Genomic DNA, 15,810 nt, shown 5'->3' with positions numbered 1-15,810 from the left:
AGGGCATTAGAGGGTTTCAGGGGTTTTTCCCAGTGTCAGTGGGCTCAGTCCTACCTTAGAGTCTCAGGAGGGCTAGAGGCTTTCCCCAGAATTTCACTCTTATTTAGCAAGTTTGACATGGTGTTTGTGGTGATCAAAATAATTCCCAGTGCTTAAAAGATGCTAAAGTCCTCAGTAAGAGTCTCTGAGTATTTTAGCTCATTCACAGTTGTCTCAATGATATTCAAAATCTTCTTCTGAGTCTTTAGAAATCCAAGGGCCTTCCTTAGGTTGATAAATGTATGCACAAAATTCTCAAGAGTCTTAGTGGTCTCATTTTTTTTAATCAGTATCACTGTGTATTTCAACTCTGTTCCCAACATCACCATGTACTTGGGATTTCCTGAGGCCCTCAATAGGTCACATTACCTTGTCTACAGGCTCACTGAGTTTCATATCCATTCTCAGAGTCTTCTTCTCTTTCAGGGTCTGTTCCAGCTTCTCCATGAGGCTTATTTCTATTCTTAGAGTCTCAGTAATGCTCACTACTTCTCCTAGACTTGGAGGTAGGTTCTAAGTTGCTCCCAACAAAATAGTGGTTTCAGGGGTTTTCAGGTTTTTTTTTTGCTGAATCCCAGGCCTTGCCCAGGATCTGTGTGGAGCTCAGTGCCATTTTCTACATTACAGTGTTCCTCAGCATTTTCTCCAGAGTGTGATTTTGTGTCAGGGTCTTCCCAAGAGACTTGAATAGGTCTAGGGCTTAGCCTATTATTTCAGTGGGTTTAAGGACTCTGCAAAATGTCAAGTGGTGCTTACATTCTTCCACATTATTCTGTATAAATAATGACCTTCTCTAGTGTCTCAAAGGAGAATAGTACCTTGCTCAGTGTCATTGAAACTCAGGGATATTTTCATTGTCATAGTGGAGCTCTGGGTTTTTCCTTCTGTGTCACCAGCATGCAGGGCCACCCCAAGTTTCTGAGTGTAAACTTAGGGCTTACTCCAGAATCTTAGTCTGATTCAGCGCTTTCCAAATTGGCTTATACTGGCTCAGGGCATCCTCTAGCATGTTTTTGGGGTCTTAGGTATTATGTGTTTCAGATTCTCCCAGAGAGCTTCTGCTGGGCTAAAGGTCTTCAATATCTCCTCAGTGGGTTTTAGAGCCTCCACCAGTGTCTATGTTAAATTGTAGATTTTTCCCAGTTTATTTTGTGTTCCAGTGCTTTCCAAATCAATAGTGTGTTTCATGGCTTTTCCATTTTTCTTTGTAGGCCTCAGTACTTTCCCCAAGATATCAATATGTCTCAGGATCTTTCCCAGGATTTCACTGTGGCTCAGGGTTGTCTACCATATTTCAGGTGTGTTCAGATCATTTTTATGAGTTTCTATAATCTGAAGGTCTTCAAAAGTGTCTCTTGGGTTTCAGGGCTTCCAAGATTTCTAAGTTGTGTTCTGTTCTTTTTTCAGTGTACCATTGGGTTTCAGGGATTCTCCAGGTCCCTAATGAGGCTCAAGCTCTCTTGTTCTGATTTCATGGATTATAGGGCCTTGCCAAGGGTCTCAATAAGTATCAATAAAACAATCATGATATGAGTTTTTCCCATGAGTTTCATGTTATCCTTTCTTCCCTTGGCATGTTCTTGAACATCCCTAGCATCTCAGTGTGGTTCAGAATATTCCCTAGTTTTCAAAAAGCTGCTGGTTTTGCCCAGGGCCTCAGTGGGACTCATGGCCTGTGGGAAATCACTCTGAATGGACACACCTTCCAGTCCTGAGGCAGGGGGCTCTGACCAGTTACTACATTTCATAGTGACTTGGGTGTTGTCCCTCCTCAGATAGCAAGGCATAGCTTCAGGTGTAGTGGTACCTGCTGGGGCTGAGGTATACCCTGCTCCCTTGCAGTCCTACTCCTTCTATCCTTTTTTGGACAGAACTTTCTAAGAAACTCATCCCCCAAAATAACAGTCCACTTCCCAAACCTGCTTCCCTCTATCTCTTCAGCCTCTTGTAATTTTCTTTTGCTATCCCTTTTGGAGAGCTTGAGGCTGAGAGATGGGGAAAGCCATACTTAAGCTTGTATAATGGTAATTTGTGTCTGTGTTTTATTTTGCATCGCCACAATTTATACAAATGACTTCAGGTCAGCCTTCCATAGTGGATGGGCTATGAAAATGGCCTTTACCAAGCTTTTATTTTTCAAGGGGCCTTTTTGTGTCTCAGTCATGTCCAGTGCTTTTGCCAGAGTCTCAACAGGGCTAGATATTTCCCCAAGGACACCCTGGATTCAGGGTTATGCCAGGGTCTCAGTAAATCTCAGAATTTTTCCCAGGTTCTCAGTTTAGTTTAGTGTCATTCCCAGGGTCAGAGTGTTTCTTGGGGCCTCCCCAGCATTTTGCTGAGTCTCAGGCCTAGTGCCTAGTCCCTAGTCACTAGGGACCTAGTGCCTCTGAAGATTCTTGCTTAGTCTCATGTAAGGGTTCTGACTGAGGAAATGTAGAAGACAGAAAATTTGTCTGGTGAGCAAACTCCCAGAAAATACTAGGTGTCTTATTTTTCACAGTGGGAACATTCTGCAGTTTCTCACAGAAACTATTAAGATAACTAATGCATGCTTGGCCAGAACTCCTATCTGATCATTAACAAGAACATCTTACATTATAACCCAATGTATCCGACTTAGTGATATAATGAACAATAATGTACTAATGGTGCAGTGAGCTACTGTAACCTAATGGTATAAATAAAGACAGCTGCTTAGACAAGAAGCCATTTTGCATCTGCATCTTGCTTTCATTTTCATTTGTTTTCTTACAGTTGGCGCCCAATGTGGTACCTGGACATTTGAAACAGGGACCCTTCTGGACATATTAATGGGGGAAGGGAGTAGCTTATCACCTGGAGCAGGCTGATGCACGTCTTTCATCAGCTGGCACTGATCCCCATTGGTAAGCTGTGGGAAATTACCTGTCTGATGCTCAACCATGTCACTGGGCTGAGCTCTCCTATTTATTTTACAAGGCTGGACATGCCATATGTAATGCAGACCTTGCTGCTTTGCTGGCAGAAGTAAGTTCTTGTTGCTCTTGGTGCCCAGAAAGTGGTTATTTAAGTGGAGAAGATTGGGAAGATGTAGGTAAGAAGCTCATGAGAAGGTGCGAGCTCCCATTACATGATTGTTATCTTTGTCCAATGCTATTTGTCTCCCAGCAAACACCTCCTTCTCTGTCTGCTAACCACCCAGCTGCCACTTGTGATCCAGACATTCTTTATGGAGGTGTTCCCTCTGCCTTCTCCTCCTCTCCTGCCACTGCCACCACTGGTTAGATCTCATTTGATGAATGTTTACCACAAGTGGAGCAGGATGGAGAAACTCACACCTTAGCTGTTTGTCCTATTAGGTTAAATCCTGATGGACAGGCAGAGTATAAGCAATGATCTTTTGCTGCATAAATGCATTCAACTGTCATGTATAACTAATTAAAACAAATAAAAAATTTTATAAAAAGGAGCTGCTGGGGGAATAAGATGGACATCATTACCCTAGGTAAGTGTATGACTGCACATATGGTGCAATGCTACATTGTGTACAACCATAGAAATGTAAAGTTGGGCCGCAATTGTGTACAGTGAAACAAAATGCATTCTGCTGTCATATATACTTAATTAAAATAAATACATAAATAAAAAATAAATAAATAAGAATTTCAACCATCTCTTTTGGAAAGTGTCAAAAAGGAGGGAAAGCATATTTTCAGCCTTCTCAAGAACCCATGACACAAATGTTCCCAATCCAGACACAGCTGTCTCTTCAGGTTCAAACAGAGCATCATTCCAGAAATCCTTTCATGCCCCTAGAGGGAGCACTGGCATAGATTTAATTACTATGAAAAAGCCCAGTGTGGCTTCCTTGAGAGATGTATAAAATTTTCACTCAAATTCAGAAGACTTTACCAAAAAAAAAAAAATGCTTTTATATATATATTTTTTTCTCATTCTCATAGTGTTGAAGAAGGAGAATTTGTTATTCCAGAGGTAATTGATTCTGTTTACACTGGTATAATATATGGCCTAATGTGGTCCCATATGCTCTGAATCCTCCCCAAAGGATCCTCTATTGCTCAATTAATTGTGATTCCCTATGTTACAGCTCAACAGCCTTTAAACAAAAGAGGAAATGCAAGGTTTCGCTCTACTATCATGGGAGCATGTTTATTGGTCACTGAAAGTAGACCTAAATTGACCCTTTACTTAAATGAAAAACCAATTATAAGATTATTGGACATAGTTGCTAATATCATACCCCTTTGGTATGGCCTCATTCATGGCCCCTTTAAAGGGCAACTCTGGTTTGGGGCATAGGAGGCAATAATGAATGAGTGTCCAAAAGCTCCCTGTGGTCACAATGCTCTGCCCTTTCCAATTCAACAAATTATCACTCATGTGCAGCCATATGTGATGGCAATACCTTTTCCTACATGAGGCAGAGACATGCTACATAAACTCCAGATGTCTGCAGAATTACCTTTTTTATAGGGGTCTCTGCAGATCTGACTGCCTTGTCACTACAGTGGAAATTCCCCACTCCATTGTGGGTTGAATAATGGCCATTGTCAAAGGGAAATGTGGCAGCTGCAGAGGCCCTTATTCAAGAACATCTACAATCAAAATATATTGAACCTTCTACTAGCCGTTGAAATATGCCCCTTTTTGTTATAAAACCATAATCAGGAAAATGGAGATTATTTCAAGATTTAAGAGAAATTAATAAATGTATAAACTCATGGGTCTGCTTCTCAATGCAGATCACCAAACACAAACTTAATTCCTCAGGATTTTTATTTATATGGCATTGACTTAAAAAGAATGTTTTAAAAAGATTCCTCTCTTTCTTGATGATCAGAAAGATCAAAAAATTTGCTTTTCCTTTCCCCATTTTTAACCATCATAAGCCTACTAATTTATTGCATTGGAAAGTTCTCCCACAAGAAATGCTAAATAGCCCAACATTATGTCAATATTTTGTTAATACAGCCTTGTTCTCTTGTGTTCAGAAATTTTCTCATTTACTTCTTTATCACTGTATAGATGATATATTGGTTATAGAATGAAACAACACAGATGAAATTCTACAAACATTACAGGAAGTGTTATTACAATCAGGACTTCATGTTGTTACAGAAAAAATTTCAACATTAACAACCTATCACCTACTTGGAATATACATTATTTCAGAAATATTCAATTACTCACATCCCAAATTTGACACTTTCTTCTATTTTTTTTTTGGTTCATTTATAGCAATTTCTAGTACATTTACATTGGGCATGTTCTTATATTTCATTAAATATTGGTGTGCTCTCTCATTTTTTCTAGTTGTTAAAGAAACAACACTACACTGCCTTCTTTAAGCTCTACAAAAAATTAACAGAAAATTGTTGCCAGTAATGATGGATCAACCTCCTGCATCTAATGTGTCATTATTGTTGATAGTTTTTGTAGGAAAACTTAATACCTTTATAGCAGTAATTACTATTTATAATAAAAGATTGTGTATATCAGAATGGTTAAACTCTCCTCATTTTTCAGGCTGGAATATTCTGCATTTTACTGATAAATATACATAATTAACTGCTGATGGTTGCACTAAAATTTTGTCTTTAACAGACATGGACATTCATATTTTATATCTCACTTATGGAAAAATTCTACAACTCCAATACTTACAATTTTTCTCTATCAGTTGAATTAACAGATATTTTTTTAAGAACCTACTTCTTTTCACATGCCTAATGATGGATGAGTCTCTGTTATGTCAGGTCACACACTCCCCCTCTTTCTTGATCTCTACCATTCCTCTTGTAGCTGGGTTGATGTTGTATACAGATGGAGGTAAGCAAAGTGGGTAGTATCTGTTTTTATTAAATTGATAAATTCCTGGACCTCTGATGAAAGGTAACACACAGATGCAGCTGTGAGATCCCTTTATACTTTATTTTCAGATGCTGTAGAAGCTCATAGATATTTTCATCAAAATCCTTGCTCACTAATGAAGATGATTTCCATGTTTTCCCAACAGGCTTGTGACATTGTCAATAACTGTTCTCACTGAATGCCCTTCTGGGATTCCCATGTGGGAATCTGTAAATTCATGGGGCCTACAGTCTAATTCACTTTAGGAAATGGATAATGTCCATTTCCTTTCCATCTCCCTTTTGTCCTTTTTCCTTTCTCCATGTTTCCATTAAGACAAATTCTGGGTTCATTTGGGCTAGTGCCCATAGGTCTGAAAAGGTACCTGCTTCCATTTCTCATTTATTATTCTGCTTTGTCACTATGGGCAAATACATTTAAAAATGTATCAATTTTTAAAATATATGCCCATTCATATATGTCCTGAGCTTTTGCATAATTTTGTACTCATTGGATTGACTGTCACAAAAAAGTTTGAAATTGGCCTGTGCTATGATGAAAAACATGAATCCTAACTCTATGGAAATCAATATGCTAAATGAAGAAAAAAATTATTAAGTCATTCTTCACAATTGGGATGCAATTGATTATTTACTATTATTACACCATAAAGACTGTAATGACCTTAACAATATGTGTTACTTTAATTTAAGGGACAATAGTAACTCCATTTCAAAAGAGTTAGATTACCTTGTAGACATCATTAAAAAGATCCAACTGGATTATGGAAGTTTAGATATATTGGATTGGTTAACTATGTAATTAACCAATCTTACTTGGATTAAACAACTAGGCATAGGTGAGTGTTTACTAATACTGGGATTGTTGTTTTGTTTTTGTTGTTGTCAAAACCTACCCTATTTTTTACCTCCACCAATATTGAAAAACAAAACAAAACAAAAAATAAATCCCAAATGTTATCCATCCAAAAGGCCACACAAAACAAAAAAGAAGAATCTATAAGTGTGTGACTGTGGAAATGTACTTAACAGCAAGTGTCTCTGGTGAGCAAACTCCTGGAGAATAAGAGGTGTCTTGTTTCCCACAGCTGGAACATTCTGCAGTATCTCCCAGACACTATTATGATAACTAATGCATGCTCGACCAGAACACCTAATGTACTAATGGTGCAGTGAGCTAATGTAACCTATTAGTATAAATAAAGACAGCTGCTTAGACAAGCAGCCATTTTACCTCTCCATCTTGCTTCCTTCTCCTTTTGTTTCCTGACAGTCTCAGGAACTTCTCCAGAGTTATAGATGTGTGCACCAGTTTCTTCAATGTTTTACTAGTTTCTTTGCCTTCTCACACAGTCATTGGTACTTAGCAACACTGACACATTCACAGTCATGCATAGTGCCTGTCCCTGACCCTTCATGATGTCAATATTTTTCTTCAATGTATCCATATTTTTGGTATTTTCTCAGTATGAGTAAATCTCATGGCCAACCCTAGCATCTAAGAAGATCAGGGCCTACCCAACAGCCTCAGGAGGACCCAAGGACTTCTCCAGAATTTCAATCATGTTTAGGAAGGTCCTCATGGTCTTCATGGCTAAAGTCCAACAAAATCACACAGGGTTTAAGTTCATTTACTGTTGACTCAATAGTGTTTAAAATCTACTCAGAGTATTAGGGGGCTCAGGGTCTTCCTTAGGTTGACAGATGTATGCATGGCCTTCCCCAAAATCTCAGTGTCTCATTGCCTTTCCAGATTCTCAGTGAAGCACAGCACCATTCCCAAGGTCTGTAAGAGCTCTGGGCCTTCCTGAAGGTTCTCAATAGGTGCCATTGGTTTCTCTAGGGACTCACTGAGTTTCAGAGTTATTCTCAGAGTCCCCTTCTCTAAGGATTTTTAACACCTTCTCTATGAGGCTCAGTGCTATTCTTGGGATCTCAGTGATGCTCACTGCTTCTCCCAGCCTCAGAGCTAGTCTCTGAATCTTTCCCAAGAAATAGTAGGTTCAGGATCTTTCAGAGTTTCTAATTAAATCCCAGAGAATTGCCCCAAGTCTATGTGGAGCTGAGTGTCATTTCCAACATAACAGTTGTGCTCAGCGTTTTCCCCAGGAAAAGTTCTGATTTTATGTCAGGACTTTCCCAAGAGTAGCAGTGAGAACTAGGGTCTTCCTTTCTATTTCAGCAGGTTTAAGGACTCTTCAAAATATCTGGTGGTGCTTAGATTCTTCTACAATATTCTAGATAACTAATGACCTTCATTAATGACTCAATGGGGATTAGTTCTTGCCCAGTGCGTCCTTGAGCTTATGGGACATTCCCATTGTCACAGTGGTGGTCAGGACCTTCCACATTGTGTCCTTGGTCCTCAGAGCCACCACAGATTTCTGAGTATAAGCTCAGGGCTGTCTCCATCTGCTTTCAATTCTGAAGTATTCTGCATCATGGTTAATAGGCTCTTGTCTGTCAGGTCTGGTCTCCTGGAGAACACTTCATCCATGACATCAGTGCAGTTGAAATAGGTTGCTCTGTTCTGATAGGCAGGACAGTGGCTGGGTTTAGGGTCCATACAACTTCAACATGTCTATTTGGATTTTCATAGAACATGCCCTGGTATCTGATCATTCTTCCATTATAAGCCAATATTATCCTTTGTACTCTTATAATGTCAAAATTAATGAGGAACATGGACACCTAATTCTTGTTTCATAGCCAGTTTATTAGCTTCCAGTACCATAAGGGCCATGGCTGCAAGGGCCCATAAGCAAGGTGGCCAGCATTGGGCTACATACAGAGTCCAGCTATTTAGATAGATAGGCCACTGGATGTGCCATGTTCCCAGCATTTCAGTCAGACTCCTACAGCTATTCCATACCATTCACAGACATACAGGAAGAAGGCTTTGTGAGGTCAGGGAGTCCTAGTTCAGGTGTATGGGTGAGTGCTTCTTTAGTGTCTAAAAGTCTTTTTGTTTTTTTGGTCACCCAAATAGCAGATCCTGTTTTTTCCTTTGTGTGCCTTCAGAGGGGTTTTGCCATAACTGAAAAGTTGGGGATCCATACACAGCAGAATTAAGCAGCACCAAATTTGTCTGACTTGACAGCAGGTTGAAGGGACTGGAATTGAGCAGGTCACCTGTTTCCTCTTGTAGCCCAGTTGCCACTGACTCTGAGTCAAACAGAAACCAAGGTATTTGACTTTTTCTTGACAGATCTGGGCTTTCTGTTTTGAAACTTTGTAACCAGCCTTAAGTAGGAGAGTGAGAAGCTGCTGTGTTCCTTTTATGCCATCTTCTCTCATTGTTATCTGAGTATTTCAATTTAGCAGGCCATGTAGTAGTCATGGACTGCTAAATTGAAATGCTGGGATAACAGGAAAGGATGATGAGTTTGTTTCCTGGGGCCATCTTAATTGTGGTCTCTTTCTTTGAAAGTGGGCCCACAGTTTGGGTCACAACCAAATGGTAAGCCCCAGTGTCCACCACAAATTTCATAGGTTGGTCCCCTATAAGTGTTGGGACCATAGGTTTCTGGGTGCCCAAAGAGATGGAGCCCAGTCAGTCCTAGTCCTCATCATAATTTTCCAAGTCTTCGAATCCCACAAACTTTTCTCATGAGCATCATAGGGGTGTCTTTGTCATTGAGCATCATGAGGGACACGTTTATACAGCTGGTATTATCCTTGAAGGACTTGTCCTCACTTATCCTGGTAAGGAGTAGTAAGAACCCAGTTGACTTTCTTCAGTGTGGGGCATTCATTTTCCCAGTGTTCCTCTAGATGGCAGTGGGTGCATTGGTTTAGTCTCAGCCTAGTCTCCAGGTGAGGAGGTTGGTCCAGACCATCCTCCAGCCCTGCATCTGGTTCTGATTCTGATATTTGTTTTGGCTTTGTCCTGGTGGGAACCCCTTTTGGTGACTTCTGGGTCTGTAGTAAGGGCAGCTGCAAGGAAAAACCATCTTCTTCATCTNTTTTTTTTTTTTTTTTTTTTTTTTGGACAGTGTACCCTGTCAGAGAAATATTTTCTAGATGTTAGTAATCATTCTTTAACTGGTAATCAAAGGGGGTCATTTGACCTTCTTCCCCTTCTGCTTATGATTTTAGATATTATGTTGTTTGTTTACTTTGAATCATAGCAAGAGCCTCTTATGATTAATATGGTTTTGGACTATAGAGCTGTACTCTAACCCTTGGAGGTGGTCAAAGAGTGTAAACTTTCAATCTTCACCTTAGCCTATCAGCTGGTAAATCCAGACTACCAGCTGTTGAATAAATATCCCATCTCCTGCTTAAGACAGACTCAGTGATTTATTGCAATCTTGCCATAACAGTGGCCAGAGCAATATTTTAAAACCCCATATTACACAAACAAAAAGGGAGTCACGGTTTCCCCTATGCTTGTTGACCCCTGGATCCTTTTTGGCTCCAAATCCTTTTGGAGGTTATTCAGGATGCTCAAATGTTGACCAAGCCTCTCTTCCACCTACGTGGGCCTCTTGGTTGAAGTCAGATGGGATACAACTGAAGAATTTGGGACCCTACCTGTTTGGTCAGGTGGTGCTCCATGTTCCCTATTCCTGGATCCTTCTCCTCATGGGTTCTGTTGTGGTTCAAAGTGGCAGCTCTGAGATGTCAGGTGAGTCATTCCTCCTTCAGTAGAGTTGCCTCTGTGGTGTGCTAAGGGGAAGCAATGTCCTCCAACATCCCAGACTCCAGAGACAAGAGAGGCAACTTCACCATTTCCATCCCATGTGGATTGCCAAATGATGCAGGACAGATGAGACTGCACACCTGAGGAATTGGCAGAATGAAGGTTTATTGGCAACAGCTGTTCAAAGTGTGGCTATATCCTAAAATTTCCTCCACTGAACCATTAGTCTAGAAACTCTTTGAACTTTATACCCACTGGGAGGAGGGGCTTGGATTTCTACTTTTGCTGGAGTCTACCTAAAAGTATCTTATTTCTTTGAGTTCATAGAGAATACTTTTTTCTAACTCTTCTTTTTTTTTAGAGTAGTCTGAGGTTATATGGTTTACCACAAAAGCAGAATTAACATTACAAAGCTTTTTTTTTTTTTTTTCCAAACTTAGCTTTTACAAGACAGAGTAACAGGACATAGGAAGTCTAACCACATTTGGGCTTTTTTTTTTTTTTTTTTTTTTTGGCAGGAATTTATTCTGGTATTCTGTTAATAAGAACACATATGTTGAAGGTACCTGGAGAAGCTTAATTAAGCTTCATTGGTGGAGGAGGGGGCACCACTACACTCAGAGATTTCACAGTTTCAATAGGTCATATTGATTTTTCCTGGGGCCCATGCAGTTTCAGAGCCATCCTCAGAGTCCTGTTTGTCTTCAGGATCTTTTACATGTTCTCCATGAGGCTCAGTGCTGTTCTCAGAGTGTCAGTTGCTCAGTGCTTTTTCCAGCCTCAGTGTAAGACTCTGAATCTTCCCAAAGGAATCACTAGGTTCAGGCTCTTTGGGGCTTTTTTAATAAATCCCAGGGCCTTTCCCAGGGCCTCTGTGGAGCTAAAGTGCCATTGCCAGCATCACAGTGGTGCTCAGCATCTTCCCCAGAGTTTGACTGTGTGTCAGGGCCTTCCCAAGAGTCTTAGTAAGGCCTAGGGCCTACCTTACTGACTCAGTGGCTTAAAGAACTCTGCACACTCTGTAGTGGTACTTAGATTCTTCCACAGTATCCTGGGTAAAGAATGGCCTTCACCAGTGTCTCAGTGGGGAATAATTTCTTGCCCAGTGTGCCATTGAAACTCAGGGAGATTCCTATAGTGACTAAGGTGCTCCAGGCCTTCTACAGTGTCAGTGGATTTCAAGGTCACCCCATGTTTCTTAGTGTAAGCTCAGGGCTTTTTTTAGGGCCTCAGTGTAGCTCAGTGCTTACCCCAATGGGTTACAGGGGCTCAGGGAATCTTTCAGGGTTTTTTTGTTTGTTTGTGTTTGTTTTTGTTTTGTTGTTGTTGTTGTTGTTGTTGTTGTTTTGTCCCTGGGTCTTCCATGAAGCTAAAGGCCTTCAATAGCCTCTCAGTGGGGTTTGGGGACTTCTTTAGCATCTAAGTTGAGTTGTTTTAGTCATCTTTTTTGTTGGTTTAATGTAAGAACCTGAATAAAACAACTGTGGAGGAGGAAAAGATTATTTGAAGGCGCAGAGTTTTAGAGGTCTCAGTGCACAGAAGACTGGCTCCACTCCTCAGGGCTCGAGGTGAAGCAGAAAATCATGATGGAAGAGTAAAGCAGCTCACAGGATGAATAGGAAGGAGAGAGCAGGAACTCTACTCACAAGATATAAAATATATACCCCAGGCTGGGGCTGTAGCTCAGTGGCAGAGTGCTTGCCTTGCACACATGAGGTACTGAGTTCGACCCTTAGCACCACATAAAAATAAATAAAATAAAGACATGCTGTCCATCTATAACTACAAAAATAAAATAAAATAAAATATATACTCCAAAGAAATGCCCCCAAAGTTCTACCTCTCCAGTCATATCTTACCAGCCTTCAGTTATCACTCAGTTAATTCCTTATTGAATTAATGCTCTTAGGACCCAATCATTTTTTTCTCTGAACCTTTTTGAATTGTCTCCCATGTGAGCTTTTGGGAAACACCCCATATCCTAAACATCACATTCCACACCTGGCCTCCAAAAGCTCACAACCATCTCACAATGCAAAGTACATTTTGTCCATTCCCAAGAGTTTCTATGGTCTCAACAGTTCCAAGACTGCTCAGAGTTCAAGTCCAAAGTCTTCTCTGAGGCTCAATGCAATTTTTCATTGTGAGCTTCTATAAAATGAAAAGCAATTTACTATTACCCAATATATAATGGGTACAAAGTAAACATTTCATTCACAAAATTAGGGGCATAAAAAGAAGGGATAGGATCAGAGCAAGACCAAAATCCAGCTGGTCAAACAGGTCCTGTAGTTCTGTGTCCACATCTGAAACATATGGCATCATGATGTTCTTCCCAAAGGTCTTGTGTATCCCTACCCCTGTGGCCTTGTTGCTTGTAGCCCAAGTGGTTGTTCTGTGGGCTTGTCTCTGCTCAATTCCTGCAGCTTTCCGAGAATGATGTCCCATGTTACTGGCATTTCTTAATGAGGAGGGTTTGTCTCCACTGCAGCTTCAGTTTCCTCCTCATAACTGCAGACTTTGGCTTCTCAGGTGCCCACAGGGACTCCAATCCTGTTGCACTTTGTCTGGTTTCCCAGGCCTTCCTTTGAAATCATGGAAGAACCCTCCATAAATCCCTAACTCCAGCATCCTGCATTCATGCAGAACAAGAACCTCATGATTGGTCCCAAGGCCTGCCACCATGTTGAGCAATAACCAAGATTCTAGGGACCCTGGCTTCAGCAGCCTCTGAGTGTTTGGGTAGGGGAGCCTGTGGAAAACACTTTCTAGGCCCCCTTGGGTTAGAAGGTTTCCCCTCTAGTCTCTTGTTAAGAAAATTCTCACCTTTACTCCCAGGTCCTTGAGATGAGTGTAGACTTGCCAGATTTTGAGAAGTCCTTAAGCCACCTTTATTATTGTCTCTGTTCAAAGTCTTTAGCATTTTTGTAGGGGTGGTAATGACTTTAACAACTGCAACATCCTTAGGCTTAGTTTTATGAACTTTCAAGTTGATTTTTTCCAAATATTTCTGCTCTGCTTTCTACTCCTGAATATTACAATAAATTCAGCTAAAAGGTGCCAGCAATGTCTCTGTCGTGGTCTGAATGCTACACTGCCTAGATATTTCTTCAATCACATAAGGAAGTCATTTTGGGGGCTAGGATTGTGGGTCAGTGGCAGAGCACTCACCTAGCATGTGTGAGGCACTGGATTCAATCCTCAGCACCACATCAATAATAAGAAAGAAAAAGAAAGAAAGAAAGAAAGAAAGAAAGAAAGAGAAAGAAAGAAAGAAAGAAAGAAAGAAAGAAAGAAAGAAAGAAAGAAAGAAAGAAAGAAAGAATTGTGTTCATCTACAACTAAAAACATACAAACAAACAAACAAACAAAAAGTCCATCAATTCTAAAATCAGCCCCATTGAAAGTCTCAGGGCCTGGGCAAAATGCAGACACTTCTCAGCCAGAACATAACAAGAATGACCTCAATTCCAAATTCCAATAAAGTCCTCCATTTCTAAACCTTCTTGAGCCTGGTCTTTACTGACCTGTGTACTGTTGCCATTTGGTCTTCTGAGCTCCCACCAGAATCAGCCATTAATCTCTGCTTACAAAAATCTAAAGCATTTCCATCTGCACTGCTACACATCTCAAAATTCCTCCCACCAATTCCAAAATGCTCAAAATGCTTATTAAACATGAGTTTAATAAGTACTTAGTCACAGAAATTACTCACTTCTTGGTACAATATCTCTTTTACTCAGCTTTTTGCACTCCTGTGACTAAAATAACCCACCAGAACAATCACAGGGGAGGAAAAGTTTATTTGAGGGCTCATGGTTTCAGACATCTTAGTTCATACAAAGCTAGCTCCATACCTGAGAGCTTAAGGCAAGGCAGGACATCATGGTTGTTAGGATGGCCTTAGGCCTGAGCCTAAGCAACACCATTTTAAAAATTCCTGTTTGAAACCTGCAGTTTCACCAGACACACACACAGAGCCCTTCAGTGTGGCCACAAACAAGTTACATACCCTCACCATGATAAACAGAGTGAAGCCCCTGGCAGGCTGTCTTCACCTGATAAGAGAAAAAATGGAGAAGATCAGGGTCAGATGTTTCTGACCCCAGGTAAATGATGTCACTGAGAAATCTGGTGGTAGCTGATAAGGATTGAAAGGAGGTCAAAACCTCAAAATTTAGTATAAATAATAGAGCAAATGAATAGGAATTCAGCCAGCTGAAACAAGGATGCACTCAAGCTGGAGAGCCTGATGAGGACCTGACATCCCATCACTTGTCATCATTTCCTGAGCCTCTGTGTAATCCTCACCACTCTCAAACTCTACCACCTTGTTTGGACCTTGGTGAGAGCCACAACTTCTCCCTATGACCCTCTCCTCAACCAGTCATCCACTCCATGCCAGGAAAAGCCTGCCTTGGTTCCGGACCTGATCACAGTGGTCTGAGTGAGAGTGCATCTGCTGGACCTAAAGCCTAAGGCTTGCAGATGAAATGTCTGTCATTAGACTATCATGATTAAGTTTGTTTTTGCAGTGCTATAATTAATCTAGAATTGTTTGCTGTGAATTAATTAATCTAGAATTGTTTACTGGGAATTGATTATGTCCATTGCAGTGCCTAGCATTAAGTATTGTAATTTTCTTGATTAAAAACCTATAAAATGAAAATTTATTGAGTATTTTGAGTGAATAAAGCATTGAAAGGGGCAGAATAGTGTGGACATTCTTATTTCTCCCCTCGACTGCATACATCACAATTTTGTCCCCTCGTGACAGTGGTAAAAGAGTGTGGCAGAGGGAAGAAACGCACATGGCCAATGTAAAGCAGAAGAAAACTCCATTCACCAGATACAAAATATATATCAGAATGCCATGCCCCAAAAGTCCCAACTCCTCCTGACACACCTCAACAGCCTTCAGTGACCATTCAGTTAATTCAAATGAGGGAACTGAACTACTGAGTATATTAAGGCTCTTAAGACACAATCATTTCTCCTCTGAACCTTCTTGCATTGTCTCATGTGTAAAGATTTGGAGTACACCTTATGTTAAAACTATAACAAGACTTGTGGACCTTTCCCAGGGTCTCCTTGTATCTCAGAGATTTTTTTTTTTTTTAATTTTTTTAATATTTATTTTTTAGTTTTCGGCGGACACAACATCTTTGTTGGTGTGTGGTGCTGAGGATCGAACCCGGGCTACACGCATGCCAGGCGAGCGCGCTACCACTTGAGCCACATCCCCAGCCCGCTCAG

General features: G+C 40.6%; 1 long non-coding RNA gene across 1 annotated transcript; it reads left to right on the top strand.

The window, feature by feature from the left end:
* The first annotated feature begins 862 nt into the window (after positions 1 to 862).
* Positions 863 to 7,147, top strand: LOC125618108. The gene is made up of 3 exons (XR_007349349.1): positions 863 to 1,337; positions 2,794 to 2,924; positions 5,353 to 7,147. It is a non-coding gene; the product is annotated as an uncharacterized LOC125618108 (long non-coding RNA).
* Positions 7,148 to 15,810: the final 8,663 nt, after the last annotated feature.

The sequence above is a fragment of the Marmota marmota genome, unplaced genomic scaffold (genome assembly GCF_001458135.2).
Source record: "Marmota marmota marmota unplaced genomic scaffold, marMar, whole genome shotgun sequence".
In the NCBI taxonomy this organism is placed as follows: domain Eukaryota; kingdom Metazoa; phylum Chordata; class Mammalia; order Rodentia; family Sciuridae; genus Marmota; species Marmota marmota.
The sequence above is the reverse complement of the archived record's forward strand: the minus strand, read 5'-3'. Positions and strand labels throughout refer to the sequence as shown.